This window comes from Staurois parvus, unplaced genomic scaffold, assembly GCF_062004578.1.
Source record: "Staurois parvus isolate SC_StPar_1 unplaced genomic scaffold, SC_StPar_1.0 ptg002083l, whole genome shotgun sequence".
NCBI classification, from domain to species: Eukaryota; Metazoa; Chordata; class Amphibia; order Anura; family Ranidae; genus Staurois; species Staurois parvus.
Genome location: NW_028319879.1, coordinates 105,827 through 120,578, shown reverse-complemented (window position 1 = coordinate 120,578; position 14,752 = coordinate 105,827). Strand labels below are relative to the sequence as shown.

The following is a 14,752-nucleotide window of genomic DNA, read 5'->3' as shown; positions in this document are numbered from 1 at the left end:
CCGAATTCTCCTTTCTGTACCATATAAAGTAGTTGAATGCAACGCACTGCGACTCGTGTATTGAGGAGGATGGATATTAAGATACCTTCTCATTTGCATTTAGGGGTAGATACTGAACATACGCTACGTTGGCACTAAAACGTGTTATGATTGATATGTTAGGTGCCGCTCAGCATGAACCCAGAAGCTAGTGGAGATTGGAGTAGCGGTGTCTGCTTCAGTGATTTCCAGCTTCCAGGGGCTTCAGCCAGGTATGGAATATACACACCATGTCAATGCTGAACCTATTAATTATGTATAAAATATTCATATGTAGCCAGGCTCTTGGCTACAGCAATATGAAGAAGGAGACAGTCTTCTCTCCCTTTACTGAGATGCTGATGTTATGCTGCACCATTCTCCTCCAGCCAGCAGGGAAAGAACAATAGCCATGCAAGCCCATAGACTTCTATGCAGAGCTATGAGAATCCTGTGAGTTGTAGTTTGAGACGGCAGCCATATAACACTGTTCAACAGGTAAAAAGTTTTGGGCATTAAATTAGCTAATCTTCCATAATTTTGGGGTGCTGAAAACGAAAATGACCCTAAAAAATGTTGATTGGCTCTAGTTTCCATGATATATTCACCCATCTAATGACGTAAGCCATTCAAAATTATGATGCAACTTCAGCTGCATATTGCGCAATTGATACTGGTGACCAATAGAAAATTGCATGTATACTGAGATGATGCAATATTAGCCTTTAATTGCATCACTTCACTGCATAAAAGCTGCAGTATCTGTAGCTGATTGTAGTTGGACAGCGTCTTTACATTTCGTTTTATGCTTATATAGGCTACTCAGTAATGCCTCGAACTTGTGTGAATAAAGCAGATAATTTCTGCTATATCTGCGGTGAAATAACTTTTATCTCACAAAAAAGGAGGATAACAGGAATGATTAAGAAAGCCTACAACTTGTATTTTGGCTGCAAGATAGGAGACCAGGACAAGAGCTGGGCACCACATATATGCTGCAATTCTTGTGGGACGGCACTGGAGCAATGGTTGAATGGAAAAAAGGCATCTATGCCTTTCGCTGTGCCAATGATTTGGAGAGAGCCAACAGATCATGTTAGTAATTGTTACTTTTGTATGGTGCCTCCAATTGTAAAAGGGCTAAATAAGAAGAAAACGTTATCTGTGCACTATCCAAATATTCCATCGGCAATACGTCCAGTTCCTCATGGAGAGGGGCTACCAATTCCTAAAGCACCAGAATCCTTCGTGGTTGAGTCAAGTGAGGAAGAACCTGAAGCGTGTAGGCACGTGCAGTTGTAAGAGATAGCCCTTTCCTCGAATACAAGAGAAAAGCCAAGAGAAGCAAAACCGACACAAACTGAAGACAAAACTAGTGAGAATCCTAAGTATTAAAATGATTCAACTTAGCTTATGGCTATAATTTTTCTTGGTAATCCTATGCAATATATTATGCCATTTAGGCTTTGTTATGTAGTCAATATCACTTGCTTTATATTTGTGGAAAGACATCTATCTATATAATTATTGTGCATTATGTAGTCATTACGCCTATAGTAGAAAACTTTCCGTTTACAGAAAAACTAGAGCCAATTGACAAATTTCATTGTTATATTTGAACTCAGAATGTGAAATTCATTAAGAAATGGATCCTTTTGTTTCCAAAACTGGCAAAAAATAAAAATTTGTTGAACAGTGTAATGGGCCAATGGACTCCTTACACTACAGATCCCAATTAGCACTGTGCAGTAGGAGGATTAGAGTCATGATTTTTATTTAACTGCCAAGAAAAGTTCTTCTTTTTGGTGCTGAGAGAGCATCTCTGTCTGGATGTCTACCTGCCAGTGGGAGGCCATACCAGCAGTGAACTGAGCCTGAGACTAGGAACGGGGACCCCCTGGGGCAGAAGAGCACTGCCCATATCACAGCAGCTGCACCGCTGATGCAGGGAGACTGAAATGTCCACTCACCTTCTGCTTCCCACTACTGATTATTGGAGGCCTTTGAGGAGGGACCGAGGGGACCCTTCTTCTACAGCAAGAGGTCACCGCAGCATTCAAGGAACTGGTGAGAGGGCTATTCACCCATTGCTGATACTGATAGCAGGAAATGAGATATTGAGAGCAGGACACCAAGTGTACCCAATCCATACTGCACTCATACTACACTCTATACCGCACTCATTCCAAACCTAGACTGCACCTACATGAACCCTATACCGCATTATACTGAACCTCATCTACCTTGCACCTGTGCCGAGACTTTATTGAACTTATACTGCACCTATACTGCATGCATGATATCTGGGACTTTCATTATTTAGGTGCACCAATCATAAAGGGCTCCAATGTTAGCCGGCAGAAGAACATCTCTCTGGACAGAGGATGGAAGGGCTAACCACTGAGCCACTTTGCTGACCTTTAGAAGAATAAAGCCTGCCCATTAATATAAATGATAAGATATCTTTATACAATATCTTTCCAGCTCATCACACATGAGGTACAGTATGTTGCATTCAGCTGCTGCCCTAATTCTTGGTTTCGATTACAAACTGAGGGCAAAGTGGAGGTTTATAGATTAGATTGAGGGTTTGGGGTTGGGTTGAGGGATATGGGTTGGGTTCAGAGATAGGGTGTTTGTTTGAAGGTTTTGGATTAGGCTAAAGGTCGTAAATTAGGTTAAGAGTTAGACTGAATATAAGAGGTTTGGTTTAGCATAATGGGTTAGGTTGAGACTTGAGGGTAATGGGTTAGGTTGAGAGGTTGAGACTTGATGGTAATGGGTTAGGTTGAGACTTGATGGTAATGGGTTAGGTTGAGACTTGAGGGTAATGGGTTAGGTTGAGAGGTTGAGACTTGATGGTAATGGGTTAGGTTGAGACTTGATGGTAATGGGTTAGGTTGAGACTTGAGGGTAATGGGTTAGGTTGAGAGGTTGAGACTTGATGGTAATGGGTTAGGTTGAGACTTGATGGTAATGGGTTAGGTTGAGACTTGATGGTAATGGGTTAGGTTGAGACTTGAGGGTAATGGGTTAGGTTGAGAGGTTGAGACTTGATGTTAATGGGTTAGGTTGAGACTTGATGCTAATGGGTTAGGTTGAGACTTGAGAGTAATGAATTAGGTTGAGAGGTTGAGACTCGAGGGTAATGGGTTAGATTGATAGGTTGAGACTTCAGGGTAATGGATAAGGTTGAGAGGTTGAGACTTTAAGGTAATGGGTTAGGTTGAGACTTGAGGGTAACAGGTTAGGTTGAGACTTGAGGGTAATGGGTTAGGTTGAAAGGTTGAGACTTGAAGGTAATGGGTTAGGTTGAGACTTGAGGGTAATGGGTTAGGTTGAGACTTGAGGGCAATGGGTTAGGTTGAGAGGTTGAGACTTGAGGGTAATGGGTTAGGTTGAGACTTGAGGGTAACAGGTTAGGTTGAGACTTGAGAGTAATGGGTTAGGTTGAAAGGTTGAGACTTGATGGTAATGGGTTAGGTTGAGACTTGAGGGCAATGGGTTAGGTTGAGACTTGAGGGTAATGGGTTAGGTTGAGACTTGAGGGTAATGGGTTAGGTTGAGACTTGAGGGCAATCGGTTAGGTTGAGACTTGATGATATTGGGTTAGGTTGAGAGGTTGAGATTTCAGGGTAATGGGTTAGGATGAGACTTGAGGGTAATGGGTTAGGTTGAGACTTGAGGGTAATGGGTTAGGTTGTAGGATAAGGGTTAGATTAAGAGTTGAGTTTTTCTTTGAGGGTTTTGGATTAGGTTAAAGTGATAACGTTTCTAAAGTTTTTGGATCTAAAATAAATAAGATGTTATACTTATCTGCTCTGTGTGACGATATCGCACAGAGCAGTCTGTTACCTCCTTTTCTGGAGTTCATCGCCAGCGCTGTCTACTCCTTCAACCAAGCAGGCGCGCTCCCAATCCAGGCTGTGTGCATCCATAGACACACACAAAGCTGGTAAGTCCCACCCCCTTTCACTACTATCAGGAGTTTGACTGCTTGTGTCTCTTGTGAGACCAGGTGTAGAGGAGAACAGTGCTGCAACCAGGACAGAGCTGGGTTGTGAGAGGAGCCAGATAAGTGTTTAGGGATGGGGGAACAAGTATTGGGGTGTTTTTTACTTTAAGATTGAGAATGCATTAATAAAAAAAAAACACTTTAGTATCATAAACTACGGTAGGTAAGGGTTGTGGGCTAGATTGAGAATAATAGGTTAGGTTTAAGGTAATGGGTTATACTGAGATTTGAGGGTAAAAGGTTAGGTTGAGGGTTATGGATTAGGTTTAGGATTAGATTTATGGTTATAGATTAGGTTGAGGGTAATGGGTTAGAGTGAGGGCTAAGGGTTAAACTGAGGATCTTTGGATTAGACTAAAGGTTTTGGATTAGGCTGAGGGTTAGGGGTTAGATGTATGTTTGTGGATTAGTTTGAAGGTAATGAGCTAGAGTGAGGGTTGGTGGTTTGGCTGGTGGTTTTGTATTAGGCTGAGGGTTTTGGATTGGGTTAAAGGTTATGGATTAGGTTGAGGGTTAGGGGTTAGGTTGATCGTTATGGATTAAGTTGAGGGTTATGGGCTAGAATGAGGGTTATGAGTTACATTGAGTGTTTGGAGGGGTAGGTTTAGGTTTATGCTTATGGATTAGGTTGGAGGTAGAATTAGGTCTATGGCTTAGACTGAGGGTTTTGAATTAGGCTGATGGCTTTGGACTAGCTTGAAGGTTATGGATTAATTTGAGGGCAATGAGTTAGACTGATGGTTATAAATTGGGTTGTGGGTTATGGATTAGATTGAGGTTAATGGTTATGGATAAGGCTGAGTATAATGGGATAGGTTAAAGGTTATGGAATGGGTTAAGGGTAATGGGATAGGCTGAGGGCTATGGATCCAGTTTGAGGGTTAGGGATTAGATTTAGGGTACTCTTTAGGGTTATGGCTTAGGTTGAGGGTCAGGGATTAGATTTAAGGTTAGATTTATAGTTATGGGTTAGGTTGAGGGTAATGGGCTAGAATGAGGGTTAGGGGTTAAACTGAGGGTTTTGGATTAGGTTGAGGGTTAGGGTTTCGGTTTATGGTTATGGATTAGTTTGAGGGTATCGAGCTAGAATGAGGGTTGGGGGTTAGACTGATGGTTTTGGATTAGGATGAGGGTTTTGAATTGGGTTAAGGATTATGGATTAGACTGAGGGTTGGCGTTACGTTGAAGGTTACGGATTGGCTTGAAGTTAATGAGATAGGGTAAAAGTTCTGGAATGGGTTGAAGGAAGTAGGTTAGGTTGAGGGTTAGGGGCTAGGTTTAGGGTTAGGTTTATGGGTATAGATTAGGTTGAAGGTAGTGGGAAGTCCCCTAGAATGAGGGTTACAGATTAGACTGAGGGTTTTGTATTAGGCTGAGGGCTTTGGACCAGGCCAAAGGTTATAGATTAGATTAAGGGCAATGGAATAGACTGATGGTTATAAATTGGGCTGAGGGTTAGGGATTAGGTTAATGGTTACGGATAAGGCTGAGTACAATGGGATAGGTTAAAGGTTACAAATTGGGCTAAGGGTAATGGGTTAGGTTGAGGGTTATGGATCCAATTTGAGGGTTAGGGATTTGATTTAGCATTAGGTTTATGGCTATGGATTAGGTAAAGGGTAATGGGCTAGAATGAGGGTTATGGGTTAGACTGAGGGTTCTGGATTAGGTTGAGGGCTTTGGAATAGGTTGAGATTTAGGTATTGGGTTGAGGGCAGTGGGTTAGATTGATGGTTCTTGATTAAGTGGAAGGTTAGTTTGAAGGTTATTGATTAGGCTGAGGGTTAGGGGTTAGGTTGAGGGTTACGGATTCAATTTGAGGGTTATTGATTCGATTTAGCATTAGGTTTATGGCTATGGATTAGGTAAAGAGTAATGGGCTAGAATGAGGGTTACGGGTTAGACTGAGGGTTCTGGATTAAGTTGAGGGCTTTGCGATAGGTTGAGATTTAGGGATTGGGTTGAGGGCAATGGGTTAGATTAATGGTTCTGAATTAAGTGGAGGGTTAGTTTGAAGGTTATTCATTAGGCTGAGGGTTAGGGATTAGGTTTAGGGTTATAAATTAGCTGGGGGGTTAGGGTGAGGATTAAGAATTGCAGGTCAGGTTAAGGATTGGGAAGAGAAATCTTTCGTAAGGTTGAGGATTAGGGGGAGGATTAAGGTTTAAAAGTAGGTTTGCAGGTTGGGTTAACAGGGTTGTGCTGCCATTATATTTTTACACAGAGGGGTCATTAATGGTGGTCAAAGTATTTCCGTCATGATAGATTAGGTTTAGGTTAAGGGGTAGCAGGTGATTGCCCTAGTGATTTTCTGGGGGAACACCACTCACCCACCCCAAAAATGTTAGTTTTGAATGATGCTGGTCTTAAAGGTATACACACTGACTTATTGACCTGTTTGCTTGATGAAAGCAGCAAGACATATGCTATATAGTACTGTATGTTGCGTCTCCCAGCTGTCAGCTATCTATAGAAGGTGTGACAGGTATGTCATCTTCTCAGTTTAGTCACAAGAACACAGAGCTATCAGATAAGAACAGATACATTTCCTTATCTGGGATTTCTCCAGTTTTTCTGTTTTGAGTTGGAAAGGATTAGTTACACCTGTAAAGAAAACACCTACTGATAAAGACCATAAAAGTACCATGACAAAATATATATTGACTTTCATGTATTGCCTTGTTAAACAGTATGAAACACTTTTACTGTCAGACATTTGTAAACTTTACACACTGCAAGATTGCAACTATTATTTTTATTATCCAGAAAATGATCACCTGTGTGCCTCTCTGAAATTAGTTTTTATGCAACCACTTTTTACTGCCATTGCATCCATGTCAAAACAACTTTTTTTGTGCTGCAAGGCTTTGCTTTAACCTCCCTGGCGGTCTAACCGATCAATACTTTTGAATGTCAAAACGGTATATTGTTTTGCATGGAAATGTGTTGTTTTATATTGTAGGCCTGTAATTTTTAGGAATAACTCACTGAAATCTGTCCGAACAAGAGTCTAGTAAACATCCCGGGTATGATAAAGTTTGTAACCTGAAATCATACATTATAATTTAATAAATAATCATAAAAATAATAATAATATAATAATAATAATAAATTTAATTCAATAATATAATCAAACCAAAAACACTGAAATGTGAAATAAAGCACCAAGTTCGCACATCACTGAGCTCAGTCGCAAAAATCGTTTTCAGTGTCTGATGAGGAATTTCCCCCACGAATCATTATCACTCAATTCTGCAAGTGGTTCTGATTTACTATCGCTGTTCTCTAGCCGGTCTAAAACCGCTTTTGACCTAAAGGGGCGCTTTTTGGATGCCATGGACGTTCTCAAGTTTCCAGGCAGAAAGAACAGTAAAAATGCAGGCAGGGTGCAGGACAAAGCACTTGGGACAAAATTTAGGTGAAATGGTTTGATCGGGGGATCGCAGGACAAGGTAAGGATCGGGGGATCGCAGGACAAGGTAAGGATCGGGGGATCGCAGGACAAGGTAAGGATCGGGGGATCGCAGGACAAGGTAAGGATCGGGGGATCGCAGGACAAGGTAATGATCGGGGGATCGCAGGGACAAGGTAAGGATCGGGGGATCGCAGGACAAGGTAAGGATCGGGGGATCGCAGGACAAGGTAATGATCGGGGGATCGCAGGGACAAGGTAAGGATCGGGGGATCGCAGGACAAGGTAAGGATCGGGGGATCGTAGGACAAGGTAAGGATCGAGGGATCGCAGGACAAGGACAAGCCAACACTTTGCAGGGTTGCTGGCTCTCAATCCTGGCTGACGGTGACTAACAGAGTGGTTCCTGTGATAATCACCTAATGGGCAATATTTTTTAATTTCTTTAGACATTCATCATTTGGGCTAAACAGACCATCACCAAATGTATAATTGTAGGTCAATGTAGACACTCAGCTGAAAGATTGAACACGATACCCTATGCACAGGGCTGCTGTTAGAAACCACCGGGCCCCTTATAGCCAACCTGACAGGGCCCCTCCAAACCACAGGGCCCCATACAGCCAACCTAACAGGGCCACACCCCTCCCCACAAAAAAAAAGTTTACTGTGCTTCAGTTATGAATGAACACAGTGAGTGATCGGTAATGGAGTGATCGGAAATTACTGGAACCGATCCCCTGTATGTTTCTCTCTGCAGCAGCTGCAAGCTGGCAGGAGGGAGTGGAGAAGAAGCCAGCTTTCAGCTGCTGCAGGGAGAGCCATACAGGGGATTGGTTCCAGTAATTGCCAAGTTTACCCTTCCTGCCCGCATCTTATTCCCCCAGCTGCCTAGGCCCCCCTGCAGGCTTTGGCCCCGTACAGGAGGACTGGTAGTACACCCTTATCCACGGCCCTGCCTGTGCAGAAGATACATTCTCTGCTTTGGGATCCAGCAGCCGACACTTTGCGGGGCTGCTGGCTCTCAATCCTGGCTGCCGGTGACTAACAGAGTGGTTCCTGTGATAATCACCTAATGGGCAATATTTTTTAATTTCCTTAGACATTCATAATTTGGGCTTAACAGACCATCACCAACTGTATAATTGTAGGTCAATGAAGACACTCAGCTGACAGATTCAACACGATACCCTGTGCAGAGGATGTGTTCTCTGCTTTGAGGTCCAGAAGCCGACACTTTGCTGGGCTGGCTCTCAATCCTGGCTGCCGGTGACTAACAGAGTGGTTCCTGTGATAATCACCTAATGGACAATATTGTTTAATCTAGGTACAGTAGTCTCTTCGGACACACTCATAATTTGGGCTATACAGACCATGGTAGGTCATGGTAGACAGACAGCAGAAAGATCGAACGTTTCCTTTAAGTAATAGCTACAGTACTTCAAGAGCTTTCACAAAAACATAAAATATGAATTAAAACCTTTATTGTTTCAGAGTCAGGTAAAGTAGAGACAGTTGGATGGGTAGCAAATGAAAAGAACCAAGAGGGCACTGAAGGAGCCTGGTCTTCTGGTTTGGCTGTGGTGGCCTCCAATTCTCCTCGGTTCCTGTGGTCAATCAGAACCATCTTTGATGTGGTATTAGCGAGGTTGGACACCCCAGTGGAAGCCGATGCTGTTGAGGACTGAGGAGTATCGCCCACTAATGTAGAGCAGCATGGTGCCCTGGAACAGCGGATAATCATTGAAGCTTGTGCCTGATGGGTGCCCGACTTTGAATATCCTCCCTTGACTTGTCACAAAGATCAGCTCATTCACATAAGAAGCGAATTTCCCCGACACTTGAGTGATATTTTCACCAGGGTGCAGCAAGAACTCGTGGAAGGAACCGGAATGGCTTCCAAAAAAAGGCACCCAGTAGTTACCATATCTGAAGTGGATCCTGGAGGAAAACATAATGAGAGATGACCATCTTTGCTCATGCATCACCCGGGGACACCATCTGCTTCCTGGACTGAGATGGTTCAGAGATGACACAATCATGCAATTCATGGCACACATGCAATTCTGGGCTCACAGACGTCTGACACAAATCAGCCCCTGCTGCAGCCTCTCACCTTGTGACTTGCTGCTACAAAGTTACACTGTTACAGTCTGATCACTGGGGGAGAGGAGACTGAGGAAATGATTTCTTCTCCCTGCAGCAGACTGATGACATCATACCTTCTACTGAAATGTGCTGAAAAAGTTGTATGTATGCAAAGTGTAGAAGAAAACATATTGTCTAGAGGATCTTACCCATTCAGACAGCTGGGACCCTCCCTGATGCGGATGGCTGTTATTGGCCCAAATCATTGATCATTGGAGAAGGACAAACCTGTCCCCCAACCTCCTCCATACTCTCCAGCGAAGGAGGAACTCCGGGACTGAACTACAAGAGTGAGATATAGGAGAAAAGTCAGACAGGGGTGACCTACACATGAATGTGTATATTGTATCTGCACATGTTTAGCTAGACCAGCTATGGTGAGACATGAGGACGGGTGCTGGCCATACCGGGGAACGTGGGGACAGAAATAACCTGGCAATGCTGGAAATTTTGCCAGGTCATTGCCAGATCTTACCAGCTGGCCTGTTGGGAAATGTCAGGAAATTTGCCGCTGTGGAGAGAAGAGGGAAGGGAGGCATATGTGATCATGATGTGATCTGATGTTGGGGAGATGTTGGGCTACTGGGGAAGCCACCAGCCTGGACAACCTCAGCACCCCATTAATGATGGCATGCAGAAGATTAGGTAGCTGGTGAGCCTCTGGGCTGGGCTCCCCCCAGCAGCTGGCAAGGGCCCGATTTTTATATCTGGGGCCAGGGTGCTGTAATTCTGCTGCAAGGGCAAACTATGGATCTGGGGGCCTGGGGATCATCCAGGATCCAAACTTCTTTAGAACTCCCCCTCTGTCCTTTTGCATTGGGCAGACATGTGAGCAACACTTTCTCAGCAGGGGCCACCAACTCAGTGGGTGGGCAGATTCTGGGCTCGCTGCAGAGACTGCCCAGGGATGAGGATGACAGTTGTCAGGCGGTGTATCCTGAACTAGAGGAAGAGAAGCAGAGACTGGGAACCTTCTACAACTGGTCCCAATAAACTGGTGCTGGCTTTTTCTACATTGGTATGCACTGGGGGTATTGGGGTGCTATGTACTTGGGGACTCCACCTCATACAAATGAAACTGCCACCCATACAGTGCCCACTACCCAAGGTTCCCAGGTATGGTGATGGGCCTGGTGGAGCAAGCTGGAGCTTAAAGCATAACTAAACTTCCTCAATACTCACCTCCGCCTTTAGCGATGCAATGTCTTCAGGTTCCCTTGCCAGAGCCGATATCATCTCCAGGTCTTCATCTGGGTTCAGCATCTTCAGCCATTTGATTGGCTGGCCTGGGATGATGTAATTCTCACACATGCCACATGCGTATGGGGTCATACTGAGCACACACACTGAGCTGTGCATGCGCAACTCACTTCACATTGTAAGAAACGTTTGATAGCAGGAAGGTAAGAAGCTTATATTGCAGAAAAGACAAAGTAATAAAAATAAAACCTTCCGGCTCACAAGTTCTTGTTTTAAAAGTTCCACTTTAAAGTATATCTATCTAAGCCAAAACTGATTTGGAAGATATCCCTTCATTTCCTGCACTATGTACATTGCCTACCCCAGACCCCTGCACTGTGTTCATTAACTACCTCAGACTCCTACACTATGTACATTACCTACCCATGACCCCTGCACTGTGTTTATTAACTACCTCAGACCCCTACACTATGTACATTACCTACCCATGACCCCCTCACTGTGTTCATTAACTACTCCATATCACTGCACTATGTTCATTAACTACCTTAGATCCCTTCACTATGTTCATTACCTGCCTCAGATCTCTGCACTATATTCATTAACTACCTCAGACCCCTGCACTATGTTCATTAACTACCCCAAACCCCTGCACTATGTACATTAACTACCTTAGATCTCTTCACTATGTTCATTAACTACCCCTGACCCCTGCACTATGTTCATTAACTACCCCAAACCCCTGCACTATGTACATTAACTACCTTAGATCCCTTTACTATGTTCATTAACTACCCCAAACCCCTGCACTATGTACATTAACTACCTTAGATCCCTGCACTATGTACGTTAACTACCCCAGACCCCGGAACTATGTTCATTAACTACCCCAGACCCCGAAACTATGTTCATTAACTGCCCCAGACCCCGGAACTACAGTCAGGTCCATAAATATTGGGACATGGACACAATTCTAACATTTTTGGCTCTATACACCACCACAATGGATTTGAAATGAAATGAACAAGATGTGCTTTAACTGCAGACTGTCAGCTTTAATTTGAGGGTATTTACATCCAAATCAGGTGAACGGTGTAGGAATTACAACAGTTTTCATATGTGCCTCCCACTTGTTAAGGGACCAAAAGTAATGGGACAATTGGCTTCTCAGCTGTTCCATGGCCAGGTGTGTGTTATTCCCTCATTATCCCAATTACAATCAGCAGATAAAAGGTCCAGAGTTCATTTCAAGTGTGCTATTTGCATTTGGGATCTGTTGCTGTCAACTCTCAAGATGAGATCCAAAGAGCTGTCACTATTAGTGAAGCAAGCCATCATTAGGTTGAAAAAACAAAACAAACCCATCAGAGAGATACAACTGTTTGGAACATTCTTAAAAAGAAGGAACGCACCGGTGAGCTCAGCAACACCAAAAGACCCGGAAGACCACAGAAAATAACTGTGGTGGATGACCGAGGAATTCTTTCCCTGGTGAAGAAAACAGCCTTCACAACAGTTGGCCAGATCAAGAACACTCTCCAGGAGGTAGGTGTATGTGTGTCAAAGTCAACAATCAAGAGAAGACTTCACCAGAGTGAATACAGAGGGTTCACCACAAGATGGAAACCATTGGTGAGCCTCAAAAACAGGAAGGCCAGATTAGAGTTTGCCAAACGACATCTAAAAAAGCCTTCACAGTTCTGGAACAACATCCTATGGACAGATGAGACCGACATCAACTTGTACCAGAGTGATGGGAAGAGAAGAGTATGGAGAAGGAACTGCTCATGATCCTAAGCATACCACCTCATCAGTGAAGCATGGTGGTGGTAGTGTCATGGCGTGGGCATGTATGGCTGCCAATGGAACTGGTTCTCTTGTATTTATTGATGATGTGACTGCTGACAGAAGCAGCCGGATGAATTGTGAAGTGTTTCGGGCAATATTATCTGCTCATATTCAGCCAAATGCTTCACAACTCATTGGACGCTTCACAGTGCAGATGGACAATGACCCAAAGCAGACTGCAAAAGCAACCAAAGAGTTTAAGGGAAAGAAGTGGAATGTTATGCAATGGCCAAGTCCAACCTGACCTGAATCCAACTGAGCATGCATTTCACTTGCTGAAGACAAAACTGAAGGGAAAATGCCCCAAGAACAAGCAGGAACTGAAGACAGTTTCAGTAGAGGCCTGGCAGAGCATCACCAGGGATGAAACCCAGCGTCTGGTGATGTCTGTGTGTTCCACACTTCAGGCTGTAATTGACTGCAAAGGATTTACAACCAAGTATTAAAAAGTGAAAGTTTGATTTAGGATTATTATTTTGTCCCATTACTTTTGGTCCCTTAACAAGTGGGAGGCCCATATGCAAACTGTTGTAATTCCTACACCATTCACCTGATTTGGATGTAAATACCCTCAAATTAAAGCTGACAGTCTGCAGTTAAAGCACATCTTGTTCGTTTCATTTCAAATCCATTGTGGTGGTGTATAGAGCCAAAAATGTTAGAATTGTGTCCATGTCCCAATATTTATGGACCTGACTGTATGTACATGAAATACCCTTGACCCCTGCACTATGTACATTAACTACCTTAAATCCCTTCACTATGTTCATTAAATACCCCATATCCTTGCACTATGTACGTTAACTACCCCAGACCCCTGCACTATGTACGTTAACTACCCCAGACCCCTGCACTATGTACATGAAATACCCCAGACCCCTGCACTATGTATATTACCTACCCCAGTTCCCTTTATTATGTACTTTATCCAACCCAGACACCTGAATTATGTATATTCCTTACGTGTGACTCCTGCCCTCTGTACGTAGGCTCAAGGTTTATGCCCTTCCCACAGTTTTAACACATCCACCATTTGCCGCTGCATTGCTACACGCTCTGCTATTAGCCCACCACCCTGCCCCAATTCTCTGAAATTCTGATTTTCAAAAGTTCCCAGGTATGATCACCAACACAAAGAGAACGGAGTGATCTTCCTTGGAGCACACACAGAGATAACACGTTGGCAGGGATTTTAAACCTTTCCCGCTCTAACTGAAAAAAAAGTAACTGTTGTGTCTATACATGCACTTTTACAACTCAACTAATCAGTATTATAATAGACACTAGAACATGGGATGTATATGGGGCAGCACAGTCGCTAAGTGGTTAGCACTTACATCTGGCAGTACCAGGGATGTTGGTTTGAATCCCAACCACAGCACCACCTGCCTGGAGCTTGCATGCTCTCCCTGTGCCTGTGTGGGTTTGCTCCCACACTCCAAAGGCATGCTGGTAGGTGAATTGGCTCCTGTCTAAATTGGCCCTAGTATGCGTATGTATGAATGTGAGTTAGGGACCTTAGATTGTACGCCCCTTGAGGGTTAGGGACTGATGTGAATGTACAATATATATGTAAATTGATGGCGCTATATAAGTACCTGAAATAATAATGTATAGGAGGTTGTAATAACACATGCTCACCATTAGATGCTGCTGTAGAGCCCAGCAGGAAGCACACACACAGGAGAGTCAGCATCCTGGTTTCAGCAGTGACCGCCTAGAGCCGCACCTCTCCACCGTAGTGCAGTTTTCTTCCAAAACCCTGTGCAGCAACAGTAAAAAAAAAAAAAAAATTTAACTCATACGATAAAAGTATGAGAATATTATTTGAAATGTACTGAAAATCAAAATTGAGTTACTGTAAACTGTCATCTACCTAGGCACAACAGCAACATTTTATGTCTATTTAAAGCATCATTTTTTTTTCTTTTTTATTCTCTTTCCCGTCTTATTCCCCGTTGATCTGCCCGTCCACACCTTGGCTGCTATGCACAGGGGATAGGTTTGCACCAAGTCATGCAATAGCAAAGAATGCCAAGAAGAATTAAACCCTTGGCTCTTTATAGCTTCACACGTTGAGCACAATAAAAATAAATAACATTTGGCAGTAA

At 43.5% G+C, this 14,752-nt stretch overlaps 1 pseudogene; it reads right to left on the bottom strand.

Moving 5' to 3' along the window:
- Positions 1-8,975: 8,975 nt before the first annotated feature.
- On the bottom strand, positions 8,976-14,337 carry LOC149432848 (zymogen granule membrane protein 16-like; annotated as a pseudogene).
- Positions 14,338-14,752: the final 415 nt, after the last annotated feature.